Genomic DNA, 15,569 nt, shown 5'->3' with positions numbered 1-15,569 from the left:
TATGGTCTCCCTTACACAACTTACAAGGGAACTTTGGTTTAAATCTTCTACGCCTACATTTTTTATCAACATCCATTCTGCCAACATGAATAGTAGTGGTTGGTGGAGAGTTCCCAACATGACTCGTAGAGGTTAGTGACTCTTTCCCAAGAGAGATAGGACTTATGCCCCCATTCCTACTCACATAAGCAGGTGAGTCAACAGAAATATGACTCACAGAGGTAGGTGACCCATTGCTAGTATGACTTGCAGTGACTAGACTTATGCCCCCAGTCCTACTCATAGAAGCAGGTGAGTCAACAAAAATATGACTCACAGAGGTAGGTGACCCATTGCTAGTATGACTTGTAGTGACTAGACTTATGCCCCCAACGTGACTTGCAACGGCTGAAAGCTCATCTCCAACATGACTTGCAGGGGTTGGTGATGATTCATGGATAGAACTATTCTTCTTCTTCTTCCTCTTTCTCTTCTTTTTAGATATCTTATTACAAGAGGGAGGAGAAAGAGGAATCTTAGATTTCTCTTTTGAAGAATATGAACAATTAACACCCATTTGATGCCCTTGAAATAAATCATTCATCTGAGAAGCTTCAAGAACATTTGGAATATTTAGAGTGGACCACAGCCAAACTGGTAGTCCAACATTCAATCCAGGAATATTCAAAGTGGGCATCAAGGGGGTACCAATGTTTCCAAAGAAAAGAAAAGCACAAGGATCTAAATTTGTAAGGGTCCCTTGGTTAGACTCCACATAAATATTGGAAATACCCAACTTATACGCAGATCCTTCCCTTACAGGATCATACAAATGAATTTCCAAGGAAGAGAGATGCACAATCAAACCTTTTCCCTTAAGGAGGCAACTCCACAACTTTCAAAAGAAATATCAAAATCCTTTCAAGACCAGTGGAGTGGTTGGTTAGTCACTCAAAATCTAAGGTCCAAAAGTGACAAGACAAATCCACCTAAATCCAACTAAATACAAAGAGCAAAGAGCACTCCACTATAAAGTCCCTAAAGATGCGACCAATCAAGCAGCTTCCAAGTATTCCGCTCCGGGTGATGAGGATCGGACACCAAAATACAAGAAAGTGAAGTAAAGGACCTTCCAAATATAGTTTGGGATAATTATAGCCCAAGCCTAGCAGGGAAGGTAACAAAAACAGTTACGCTAACCCCCAGACAAAAGCCTTTTCTAGTGGAAGTACCCGAGCTTCGCAAGGGCACCCTCCAGAAGTATGAGTGATACAACGTCTACCTCAGGTACCATGAGTATTCCCCCTCACAGTCACCTATGTGGTACCTAGGAATGGAAACTAAGGTCAACAATTCATATCGAAAGCTGGGCGAAACAGTCTTTGGTCGGGATCCATCAAGTAGGAGAAGGGTATCTCTCTTCCCTGCTTTCACTCACCCTTGTGCTTAACTCCCAAAAGAGAAGATATTTCCTAAAATACTTAACGACACTAGATTTCACTCTTTCAATCAAATTCTACGTTTAAATTCAAAGTGGCCATGGAGAGTTAACTCTCCACACACCTATTCCAAGGCCCTAAATGACCTAGACTAGTTTATGTAACTATGACAAATAAAAAAATTCCAATTCATTTTAGTTTTAGAGCTTGATTTTAATGCCTATTCTTAAGTTAAGAGTAAAATGGAAGTGTGACTTATGATGTTATTGATGCAAAAAGAAATCAATAGAAAACCTGGATACATGCATATGCAACTCGTTTTTATTCGATGAAGGAGATTTCTACAAGTTTTTATGAACAAACTATGAAAGCAAAAATTCTCTTTTCTTTTTCAAAACACATGCTCACACACTCAAAATCTTCAAAAAGACTAAAAGTTCTTACAATGCACCTATCCTAGTGCAAACTAAAAATTCTTAATGCAATATTCCAAGGATTTCTCTTAAGGCAAGCAAATGTGTTTCTCAAATAGATTAAGAGGCCAAAACTTGACAAAAAGGAGGAACAAATTCAATCGAAAAATTTTCCCCAAAATCAAACAAATTCAACCTAATGAAAAGACTTCATAGTTGCTCAAAAATGATAAGAAGACCAAAAAGAAAAATAAAGGCAACAAAAATATGTTTTTATCTTTTTTCTTTTTAAGGGCACAAAGAGTTCTTGAGAAAACAAAACTACTAAAGACTTCAAGATCAAATTCGAGCATAAAGAACCTCAAATTTCACAAGCCATAGGAATCATTAACATGAATAGACCTAAAGTGAAAAGAGACTGCAAAATCAAACAAATTGATTTGAACAACAGCATACAAACTCCAGCAAACAAGAAATATTTCAAGAAGACCAAGAATTTTTTTTCAAGATTGCAAGAAGGATTTCTCAAAAACCAAGAAAAAAACCAAATATGTCAACTTTCAAGAAATCAAGGCAAAGCAATGTAAAATCTGGGTTATAAGTGAATTGAGACCAATTCCCTGTTCCAAAAGCTCAGAATAGCCAAGAAATTCACTAAGAAGCCTTGAACCCAAACACAAAAACTAACACTTCACCAAAAAGCAAACCCTAGGTTGACTAGGTTTTTCCATAAAGAGAGATAGGAAACTGAAAATATGTAAGAAGAAGTACTCTCCAAGACAATCAATGACTAAACAAAAGCAATAAAAATAAGGCAAAAACCCTTTACTGGACTCAGAATTTGAAAAATTCATTCAAAACCAAGCATATGCGACTATGCAGTGACAGACCTGCGTGTATACGTGTGTTTCTTTGGAAAAAAGCACATGTGTACGCGACTGTGTGAACTGAAAACTACGTATACAAAATCCAGCAAAGAAAAATAAAAAAAAATCAGGTTTGATCCAAAAGGTCAGACTTTTTGCCCTGATTGCAAACAACTCAAAGATACTGGAAAAACCAAGAAACCAAACAAGAAGGCCCAAATCAAGAGAGAAACAACCCAAATAAGGAAATGCAAGATTGTATTCCCCAGTGGAGTCGCCAATTCTGTTACGGGATAAAACATCCTAGGGTCTGGGTTGGGAACCCCAATAGATCAAAGGGCATACATCAACAAGAAGTAAGAAACCAAGCAATCCTAATGCTTAAACTACTAAAGTTGGATGAAGAGATAGTACCCATAGGTCCTACGTTTGAGGATGTTCCTGTAGGGTCCAAACCCTCTGCTTCCTCCAATGCTTCAAAACTTGCAACTCATTCCAGAAAATCATATATACTAGCAGTAGTTCAAAGCATGTTCAAGATATGAATGTTAGATCATATAAGCATATAAATATAAAACATGAGATCATACATAATTATATCATATCATGAGTTAAAGCATAAATATCGTCACATAAGGAACAAGACAAAGTTTCTTTATTGATGTCTATAAAGAATGTGGAAGAATACAACCTGATTCGACCATGGCTCCAAGCGAAACCTTCCTTCGGATCTGTCCAGCCCAAGCCTCAACAATCCTCTTTCAAATGCATACACATAGATGCCATATAAAGGATATGGACATCTCTATGAGGAAACAAGGGTTTCCTATAGCTGGGAGTGCAGGAGGCACAGGGATAAATCAGACTTGATCAGGGACTAATTGGATATAATATCAATATCCTATCTTTCTCTCCCCTTAGGCCTTCCCATGAGGTGTATTTATACCACCTCAAAATAGTTGTTTCAGTTGGGATACAATTAGGCCACAGGCTCCTGTAGGTGGGCTTCCATGTAACCCGTAAACCCCACCCATAAAATAGAATTTTTTTTTTTAATATTTCAAATTATATACGCAGGTTGGGTATAGCTGGACCTTCGTGTGCACACACTTTTTGAAGGGAAAAGTCGTGTATGGAATTTAAAATAATATTTTTTAGTAAATGGACCAAGTTTGAAGGGAAAGGGATGCCTAAGGCCATGACTCAGAGCATCAAGTATACAAGGGTGATAAATGATGGTATAACAATTACATAGAGAGACTTCCTATCAAAAGCTTGCAAAAACCCAAAAATACCTAAAGAAACATTGCATGCAAATCAATCATATTCAGTCGTTGGCTTCCTGAGGTCTATGTCTCGCTTACCTGCAGGCTCTAGAAGCTGGTCCTGACTTGTGGGTGAATCTTTACTGAGCTTGATGTTCGAAATAATTACCCTAGGTGCGTCTACCTCATCTTCCAATATTGAGATCCGATGTTGGATGGCCAATATTTGATCAACATGTTCAACCTATGTGTGGTACATCTGACAGAATTTCACTTGTAAGTTGTAATCAACCCTCTGCAGGGCTTCATGATCAGATAAACATTATGAGCATGGGTTACCTACTGAAGAAGATTTAGAATTGGTTCAAAGTTCATGATGTTAAGTTGGCAGAAGCATCGAATGTAGCAGGCTTTATGCAAGAATAAGCCTCACCACCCCAATTTAATTGTATACGAGAGATAGCTAACCATAACTGAAGGAAAGAGACAAATTGCATAAACAATACTTCTATTGGTGGTACCTCGACTGTATGATGCAACAAGATGACCAAATAAACAACCTTACATATTCCCAATACAAAGAGAAATTGAATGATAGGCTTTAGACCCAAAATTAATTGACTTCCTCTGAACCAGAGACTCGTGTAGGACAACAAAAGGAAAATATCTATAGTCAGCTAGCAACCAAGCCACTAAATACTCCAAGAAGCTAGAATTAGAGTTTAGAGCGAGAAGATAGGATCCAACTTTGGTGGGGTTTCCATCTAGGCTCTAATGATTGGAAATTTAGAAACAAGACATAGGGAACTCATAATTACCTTCAAACCAAGGAGCCCATGACAATCTGGAGCCGATTGTATTGGAGAGACTAGGCACTGCCAAGGTACATTGAAAGCCAGAGAGCCAATTATTCCAAATTACCCATGAACTGAAGTGTCGAAACCACAATTGTGATGCCCCAAGGATGAGAGCCTGGAACCTAAGATGGTGCATTTTGTAGAGTTACCTAAAGGACGCATGCCTAGATGCCATAGTTAATTTCAAAGATAGAATTATTATCAGATTTGCAGGACACAAAAATGGTGGAGGAATTCACATAACAAACTCATTCATGAATGGGGCTAAAGCTGGACTTGAGACCAATTTATTGCTACTTCGCATGTCCCTCCACATGATTATCGTCATTTTATCATTAAATTCACCATTGCAACCACCAAAGAAATTCATCATGAATCTTAGCAGAGGTCGATTCCGAGATTTTAGTAGATAAAAACCATAAATGCAAACGCAAGAAAGAGAGAACGTTAGATGCATGACGGCAGATCACATGTGTTGCCACGTTAAGAGAATTCCTAATTTGATCCATTAACCATAAAGTTGAGCCTTCAGAAATCCTGATGAAGGGATATATTACATCACATAGAAGTGGGTGCACAAAGGAGTTTATAATAAATTTGAGGAGATGAATATGCCTTGCAAAGAGTCTGGAAAGGAAAAATAAAGGGATGTGTATGGGGGGATAAGGAGGAAGAGGGAGAATAGGGGGTAAAAGGGGATGAGATAAATGAGGGGGGAAAGGAGGGAAATGGAGCTTAGGAAAAATTTCAAAACAAAATATTATTAAAGGAAGAGGCCAACGGGGGTACCAAGAGCTAAGAGTCATGAAGCCTTAGGGGATGGGGAAGAAACCATTAGAGTCATTTATTTCGATATTGGTCTCTTCCATGGAGCAAGATTTATATTCTTGTGAATCAAAATATGCATTTTAATTATGAGAATATGATAGAATTCTTTGGAATTGAAGTAATCAACCAATCCTTTAATTCTTTGCAACACCTATGCAAGGGAATTATCCTTTGTACTAGCATCCTTAATAATATAATGAATTTTGATTAGCGAGTCTCCAGGAATAACAATGTCTTTTGTCTTTGGCAATACATAAACCTTTAAGGAGGTTATACATCTTTGCCTGATTATTTGTTTTCCTTCCTAAGCCCCATTAAAATTTGGTCTCTATTATTCCAGCGAGATTGAGTAACATCCCTCCCCCTCCTACCACCCCTGAATTTTTCTTAGAGGCCCCATCAAAGTGAATAACCCATTTTTGTTGTTGTTTCTTCCAATCAACCAATTATTTAGGGGATAAGTGAAGCTTCTAGTTAGGGAGGGTTTCTTTAGAAGACGAGGCATGAGCTAGTTGGGGAGAGAGAGTGTAACACCCTCCTCCCACATCTACCCAAGAAACCAGCTAGCCAGGGTAAACATGCGATGATAGGCCACTATGATATGATTCGACCTACTAAGTAACCTTAAGGAAATGGAATCGATGGAAACACACCATATAAACATCCCTCAGGTGCTTCGGGACCCCTAGGAGCTAATCCACCACTCCAGGTGCCCAACCCCTGAGTTAACCTAGCATTTCAATGAATTAGAACCAGAGTCGCTCCCATGACTAAGCATGAGTGCAACTGTAAACCTAAAGTCGCTCCCACAATGCCTGCAAGGGAGAGATTACAGTCTCTATCAACCAGTTCTATGCCAGAGACTACGAGATTTAAGCCACTCTTTCAGGGTTCATCTCCAAACCAATGCCTAAAACTTGATGAGACTCTCCAAGACATTAAATGACACCAAGGCAAAGTCTCTAACACAAAACTTGATCAAGTGTTTGACCTAACCAAGCCTAACCATGACAGACATTTTGTCAAAAACTTAGTAAATATGCAACCTACAAGTGTAAATAACATATTTGAGCATAGGAGTCTCATACTTATCTGAGATTCGTTATGAAGCATTGGCTCCTTATCACATTAGCTGTCATTTCATCCATTAGGTCATATATACATTGATCATTCAATAACAAGTAAGAACATGGTGAGAGCCAAACATAATTGTTGTCATAAAATACATACATAACCAACATAATATGGACAAAAATATCAATCAAATCCCAACCATATACACCACATATAATCCATCATAATACTCATAGAAATACAAGGAGAAATAATCTTTCATTAATGATGCAAAATCCAAACCCGAGATGGGACTTCCACGTTCCACTTGACCGTAGAATGGTTGAGCCAAATCTCTCTTCAACCATTCACCCCCGTGCCATATTCCAAGCATGAATGTGGGATCTCATAGAACACATCAATCAAAACTCATCTAGGGTTTCCAGAGGCCATCCACCTTAACCTGTCAAACAGTGATTCCACCTGACGGTCGAACATTACAAAACCATCATCAAATTGGTCTCCATCCAAGCCTTCCAGGGCTTCCAAAGCGTTTGTCCAACCAAGGCTTCTAGAACTAGTATCTCATCCCACAACTTATACAGGGATTCCAGAGCGTTTGTCCAACCAAAGCTTCCAGGACTAGTAACTTAACCCACCAAGTGCTTCCATAGCGTTTTTCACACCAAGGCTTCCAAGACTAGTAACTCAACCCACCAAGGGCTTCCAGAGCATTTGTCCAACCAAGGTTTCCAGGACTAGTAACTCAACCCAAGTTGTTACGGGGCTTCCAGAGCGTTTGTTCAACCAGGGCTTCCAATACTAATAACTCAACCCAAGTTAAGGAACATGAGAACCAACCAAAAAAAAACAATGAAAGTAAACCCACAATAACCATGACTATCCAGGAAATGGAAAGGCTAGGCAATCCACTGTTGATCCAGGCAATCCTCCAAGCCAATGACAGATAACAACCCAGAAACCACATGCATATGACATGCATGCCAAAACTAGTGAAGAAATCATACATGAAACTTGGTACTTGCAAGCAAATCTGATGTAGCTACTGATCCTGATGCCCTCATGTGATTTCCTTCTCTTCCTTTTCCTTCTTGCTCCAAGAATCCAAATATGCCACACCTTCCAAGAGTGCTCCAAGAAAACTTTAAGTATCCAAGATTATGAGAGAGAGAATAATGAGAGAGAGGTCCAACACTGAACTGACCAAGTCCTACCCACTGATCCTATGAAGCCTTTTTATTAATGAGGCCTCTATTTTCTTCATTTTCCATTATTTTCCTTCATTTTCTTCCTCACATGCAACTTGTGACCTTTCACCTTCCTTTTCTCCTAACTTCCATTATTTTCATAAATAAAATGCCAATAAATGCCTCATGCTTTTCCAAAGCCTTTGCCATTGCCTTTGTCAATTTCCTTAGCCATAATAAATCGAATCAACACCCATTGGGATGTTTCCCCCACCATTCAGCTTGGAATATGTGTCCCATCATCATGGCCTTATAAATTTTTACATGAGTTTTTAACCAGGGCTATTACAGAACCCTTCCCCTTGGGGGAACATTGTCCTCGGTGTTCAAAGACACCTATAACCAAAATACTGTTGAAAATAAAACATACTGCCCATGGAGATTTATAACATAGCTCGTTGAAGTGTTTACAATGACCACTGCTGAAACATGACAACCATACCATTTACTGGAGCTTTATAACATAGTTCATTACGGTATTTACAATAACCACATATACACACACATTTGCTTCAACCAACAAATAACTATATTGTCTATGGAGCTTTATAAACCAGCTTGATACAATATTTACAATAATATACACATATATACATATGCACATTTGCTCAACCAACAAATAAAAGTATACAGTGCATGTATCCGCAATAAGGGAATCCATAGGCTCACACCTCCACCCTCAAATTAATACCAAGTTTCACCTCCTTCCCGGGAAGTCTAGAATCCACTGTCAGAGTCAAAGACGCATCCAATGTCTAACACTACAATCCAAGCCACTTGTCCTCTCAGTGAACAATTATTGACTCAATGTTCCAGGGCGCACTCCCAATGTGCATTTGATTCCATCTGGCAATGCTAATGACCAAAACAAATCCATCCTCAGTCTTCCCTTCTCTGCTATATAATCCCTCGGGCAATCCGGTCAACCCCCTCCGTGTAGTCACTCACCTTCCAAGTTTCGTTGGCACCCCCATCCCAAGCAGTCCATCCCTTGGCAAGGCTTCCTCACATCGGAATATACAAAAACCAAGGCATATACCTACCTCAAAACCATCATACCGGTCATAGCATGCTCATGGCAATCAATGGACACAATTGGGTACTAGTGTCCCACAATGGCCCTGTTCCTAAAGTGCTTTACCCACATACTATTGCCTGTTTCAATTCCTTTGTTGTTGTTGCTAATTCTTAAAGTCGATTTCAACCACCCAATCGGGCATGTTCATGAATTCATGTACCAAGCACATAACTTCCATTAGATTTAAAATAAATTCACATCATAGCTCATTGATAGCTCGTTAATAAGGTACATTTGCAATCATGTTCGCTTCCTGTCACAACAAATCAAACTAGCATATTTGACCAAATCAACATGTATAAAAATATCACACTAGGTTAGCTCAAAACATAACCATCAAAATCATAAATCACATGTAACCATCATAAACCAAATTAATAGATCACATGTAATCATCATAAACTAGAACCATATATCACATATAATCATCATATATCATATTGATAAATCATATATCCTTTCATCAATCCTTATCTTCTACCTTTGTCTTTATTTTGTACGCACTCTGGATTGGTTGCCACACCCAGCAAACACCTAGTGCCTTCTCCTCCACCAGGTGCACATACGCATAGTGTGCATCACACACATACAACGACACACGCCATAGAACACCATGCAACTATACTTGACATACAACACATACACCTACACCTAGTGTATGTACGTATACGTGCACAATGTACACCATAAGACATTCATCCGCTCACAACATGCGACACCACAAAATTCATACATGCACACCTAGTATACAACACAACTCATACACCTACACCGAGTGTACAACACAACACAATACATAGGCCTACATCCGGTGTACAACACAATACATGCACCTACACCTGATGTACAACATAACACAAATATGTGTTTAAAGTGCAACACAATGAATGCATATGTCATGATACCATGACTTCACAATGCACTTACATAGTATCGCATGCCGCAACACAACATGTATGACATGCACTCAATCCCACACGTACAAGAATACCACATGTACCAAGCACCACCTACACAACGTGTGCACAACATCACATGTACACAGCACCACCTGCACAATGTGTACACAATGGCATATGTACACTACACCATTGTACAACGTGTACACAATACCACGTGCACGACATGTACGTGACACCACATGTGCACAATGCCACATGCTAGACATGTACATAGCACCACCTACACATAGCGCCACTTGTACAACATGTACACAACACCACATGCACACAACACCACTTGTACAAGCATGCACACCACACCATATGTACATAGCACCACATGTTAAACATGCATGCAACACCACTTTTACATAGCACTGCATTTCCAACATGTACATAGCATCATCTATACACAACAATGCATATCCAACATGTGCACAACACCATATGCACACAACACCGCATATCCATCATGCACACAGTACAATATGTACACAATACCGCATATACAACATGTACATAGCACCATCTATACCCAACATTGAATATGCAACATTCATACAACACTATCTGTACTACACCATGTACATTACATTACATAATCAACATGTACACACACTAAATATACACCACACCGCATGCACACAACATCACAGATGAAACAAGTACAACATATATGACACATGCACAACTGTTGTACCACACATCCAGAACCACATTGACTCTTTACCAAGCAACCTTGCTTCTAGTGTCTTATCCATGCTTGTCCCGGCATGCCACAGATCACACTGCTTTCACTTCGCAATGTATCCCCCGGTATAACCTGTCCATAACATAAGCATATGCATAATACAAGCATACAATATAAATTCATATTCACATGATACTAGCCTCATATGTTTATCATGACTACTCTTCCCACTTGATTCCTCATAGACCAGGAACCTCTTCATGTCATTTGCTCGAGTAAGCAATCATTCCTCCACAAGAATGATTCCTGATGACCCTGTTAGACAGTGACATAGATACATGTACACATACGTACATCCTAAAATAATAATGATCTCATCAGTCAACGTCATACATACATACATATGTACATATAAACATTAGCATAAAATAATCATCATCTTGTCAGACAATGACGTACATAAATATATGCATACATATATAAACATCAGCGTAATCATGATCATAACATAATTACCAGATAACATAAGGTCTAGGTTAAAATAAATTTCTTTATTCATGCACACATTGAGAACAATCGTTCCCAACATAACTAAGGCATCTGAACCCTCAGATCCATTTACTTTACCTTTACTTGATTACTTTTCCCATGATTGTTCTATCATCATCCATTTACCACAATGGACCCAACCAGTCCACTCGATTGTCATAGTCTTACCTTCCGTTGTGCTTACTTATACACTGAGCTTCACCCATGTCTTACATTACCTGTTGGGTACCTGTTGTGCTAAACAACAACACCCCATTTCTTAAAAAATCTTTACATAAAATTTAAATAAGAAATGGGTCCCTTTAAATCAAATTAGATAAGATTGGTGTGTTCATAAATAAAATTGGTATTAACTCATCATAAAGAAAAAACCCTTATTAAAAGGCTTAAGGTAAATGAACCATTTTAAAAGCCTTTTGAATGGAAATAAAAGTGTGACTTTAAAAATATTATAAAACTCTTCGTTATTGAGATAAAGCGATCAGAAGATCACATATCGCAATAACAAAGGAAACATACACAAAGCCACAAACAACCTCATCCATCATCTCCAATCCGAAAAGGCAATCACAATCGGGAAATCGGAGAAGCCAAATGCCAAGCATAATAAAAGGGAGTCCTTAATTCCTCCGATGCGATAAAGCATATCGAAATTGGCAAATCGACAATGTCAACAATAAGCCAACACATGAACAAAGGCATGCTTAAAACCTCCGATGCGATAAAGCATATCGCAATCGGCAATCAGTGAAATCACATTGACAAAACAATAAAGCCTGAGCCCACTCCCGACTGCGATATATTAATTAGGCACGCATCTCGAAAATACATTTAAAATAGTATGCATGCATTGTATCACCTTTCGGTGATCGGAGATATTTAAAGCAAGTATTAAAGCTTTTCACTTGACATTCCCGACCGCCGATTTGCGATTTATCGTTGATCATCCATCAAAGAAATCTAAGGCACGCTTGAATTAATCATTCGACATATAAGCGACATGATGGGAATTTAAGACCTTCTTTACCACGATTGACAGGTTAAACGGCTATTCAATGAAGCAGTTAAGGGTAGATCTTTTGTTTAGATTTTATCCGCGGCAATCTTTAACTATATTCCATTATCACCTGCCAATCGACGTAACTCTTTTTCATTATCATATTGGTCTGTAGTAGCATTTCTCTGTATCACGGTTTTTCAATTGCTTGTGCAAAATTCCTCTGAAACCAGAAATCTGAAGAAAATGGGGAAAAAATCAAAGAAGTCTGCAACAACAGCTCCTCCAGTGAAAGATCCAGGACCAAGCAAAAAGGGATTAATATCAGATACGACGTGTCTCGGACTGGGAAACACTAGCTGGGAGAGTATCTATAATCTAATTGAAGTAGAAGAGCCCGAAGAATTATCAGAAGAGGCCACGGCTGATTCAACTAATAAGTCTGAAGGAACTCTTAAAGAATTGGCATGCTCCTTTCTTCACAGAATAGCAGCGCGAGCTAAAGTCCTGCCATATACTGACGTGGTGAGATGGGTGGTGGAGAAAATTCCAGTTACAAACAGAACCTTTTGCACAACTGACGGGAGGATATTCGGCTCATTTTAGCCTGATGATCTAAGGAAAATGTATCACTTACCTGAGCCTAAGAAGCGGTACAACAAAGCATTCCTAGAGGCCTTTGCAAAGGAAAACGAGTCAGAGTCAGCCCCGATTAAGCAGTGGAGACATTTCCCTGAGAAGCACAAGCACGAGTCATCGGGTAAGTACTTTGTAGACTCATTGGCTTCTCCTTACTGTTATGTCGGAGCTATGATGTGTAGAATGTGGGGAATACATGATTCTGCTAAATTCACTATAGAAATGGTCCCTCTAATGGAGGCTGCAATCAATGGCTATGTGATGGATTGGGCCAATATTTTGTCTGATAAACTAGCCACAGCAATTCTAGAATACAAAGCAAATGTATATCATACTACTAGGACCATTCCCCCATTCTATTACAGTGCATTCATTATGGATACTGTTTGTTTCAATTCTAAATTTCCATTGCTCGGGTGGAGATGGACCCCCGCAGACCCTAAACCAATCCACATCTATCATGACCAGTTATGGAAGGCTAATTACAAAAATCATCTATATAAAATCTGCAATGGTTTTATTTTGCCTGTTTATTACTCTATTTTCAATAAACCTGCTCCCAGGATATCCCCGGAAGCAGAAATAGATTTGACAACAGTAGGCAGTTGGTTTGGGGAGGAAAAATTTACTTATATAAGGCTTTTTGGTAGCCTTACAAAACCCCATGTCCTTCCCCTGTATGTGCTCGATAAACTGTTAGCTCAGGAATTGGCTTATCAAATAACAGTAGATGGGACATCCAAAACCCTTAAAAATTCCAAGAAACAGGTATGGCCTACATTCCCATTACGGTGTGGCATTTCACTCTTCATGATTACAAGAATGCAGAGAAGGAGACAGAAAAAATGCAAACACTGAAGCTTGCCACAATTCCTAACAGGCAGTATGACCCCAGAAAAGTTGCCTATAACGTTCTCGACCAAGCCAAACTTGCTAAATTTGATCACGAAGATGATGACTTTGATGATCTATTTGCCTCAACTGAATCATTATTCCAAGTTAAAGCATTGGCTAGAATCAAATATCAAGATGAAGGGCTAGATATGTTTAATAGGTTTAGAGAGCATAGGTTGCAAACTCTACCTTTAGACCTCTTAGCCATAGCTCCTACAGTCTAGTCATCTAGTCAGGCTAAACAAATAGTTACTGGTAAGACCTCCGACGTGGAAAAGGTCTCCGAGAAAGAAAAGGTCCCAGAACAGGAACAGGGAAAAGATAGTCAACTCCTGGATATAGATACTCAGATTGATCCCAAGCTACTTAAAGAGTGGCAACAGTTCAATTCCATTATAAGCAATACTGAAGACTTACAGGGATTTAGCACGCCTGAAGTGACAACTGGTCATAAGACAGCAACTAATACGGTTCCAATTGAAGGAACCAGCGGCCGCCCATCACTCAAAAGGATATGGAGATAATTCTAGAAAATCCATCCGATGAAATCATCCTACACGTAGAAGAAATACCACCTTTAGATGTGTTCTACAGCCCTAAGCATAGGGCCGTCGTAAAAAGACAAAGGAAAAAGAGAAAGCTTGATCAATCTTCTCTTTTACCTACACAGATGGAGATAACTAATGTGGTATGGAAAGAGGAAGTCAATCATTCCGAAGATCTTACAAAACTCTCTCAATCTGTCGGGGCGTACTCGGCCGCTACTATGGATAAAGCATCGGAAGTTAGCAATTTACTCAAAGAAAAAGATCAAACAATTGTTTTGCTGGAAGCACGGGTATCCGAAAGGTAGCAATGAATGTTTAACTGATGCAATTGGTTACATGATCCCTGAAATTAATGATGCTGCGTATTCAGCCCAACTACATTCACGTATGAGTCACCCTCCAGAATTGCAACCAATGCTCGCTATATGCCAGCTCAAGCCAAAGGATAATCAGCGAAAACACTGAATCGTTCTACCGACTGCAAGCATGTCTATTTCAAGGAGATTTCCATGATTTGGTTGTACCACCTCACAGTGTTTTTATTTCATAGTTAGTTAGTTTAGTAAGTATTTATAGACCCTTTCATTATTTTGGAAATGGTCCTCAATTTTTGTATCAAAACTTGGATCGGGAGTTGCACTATTGTGCTTCCAATATATATATTTTTTATGAAGACTGGGCCTATATTCTGAATTTTAATGAAGAATGCTTTGATGAGACATGCACTATTGCTTTTTGTGAGAGTATTTCTAAGTTGAAAGACGGGATCTGAATGCGATTGATATCGAAGGGGATTCAAATCACATATGGTACTATTATCTATGTCTTTGCTCCATTTTTTTTATGAATCAGCGTTTATTCAATTATTGATATCATTTGATATATGTATGTGTTTTAACAGCAGTCCTTTTACTTATCACTATTGAATGTTTATGGAATGTTATTCTTTTAATCGTATTTATGTCAATGATATATGAAAAATAGTGTAATAATATTTTAATTATTACTTTGTTCAACTACTTGAACAAAGTAATTATCATATGAATGAATGTCTTTATTTATAAGTGGAGTCATCTATATGCCTACTTGTGGATAAAGATCATCAAAAGTTGCACTAAAATGGATTCCTAGGATAGATTAGTTGTTTATAATTTTGCATATTAAAATAAATCATCCATCATTATCATTAGATAATAGAAGATCAATCACTTATCCATCCTATTTACAAATCATTGGGAAATTGATCCCATTATATCCAGTCAGA

The sequence above is a fragment of the Pinus tabuliformis genome, chromosome X (assembly GCF_031772625.1).
Source record: "Pinus tabuliformis cultivar Carrire ecotype Pingquan chromosome X, CPIR1, whole genome shotgun sequence".
NCBI classification, from domain to species: Eukaryota; Viridiplantae; Streptophyta; class Pinopsida; order Pinales; family Pinaceae; genus Pinus; species Pinus tabuliformis.
The sequence above is the reverse complement of the archived record's forward strand: the minus strand, read 5'-3'. Positions refer to the sequence as shown.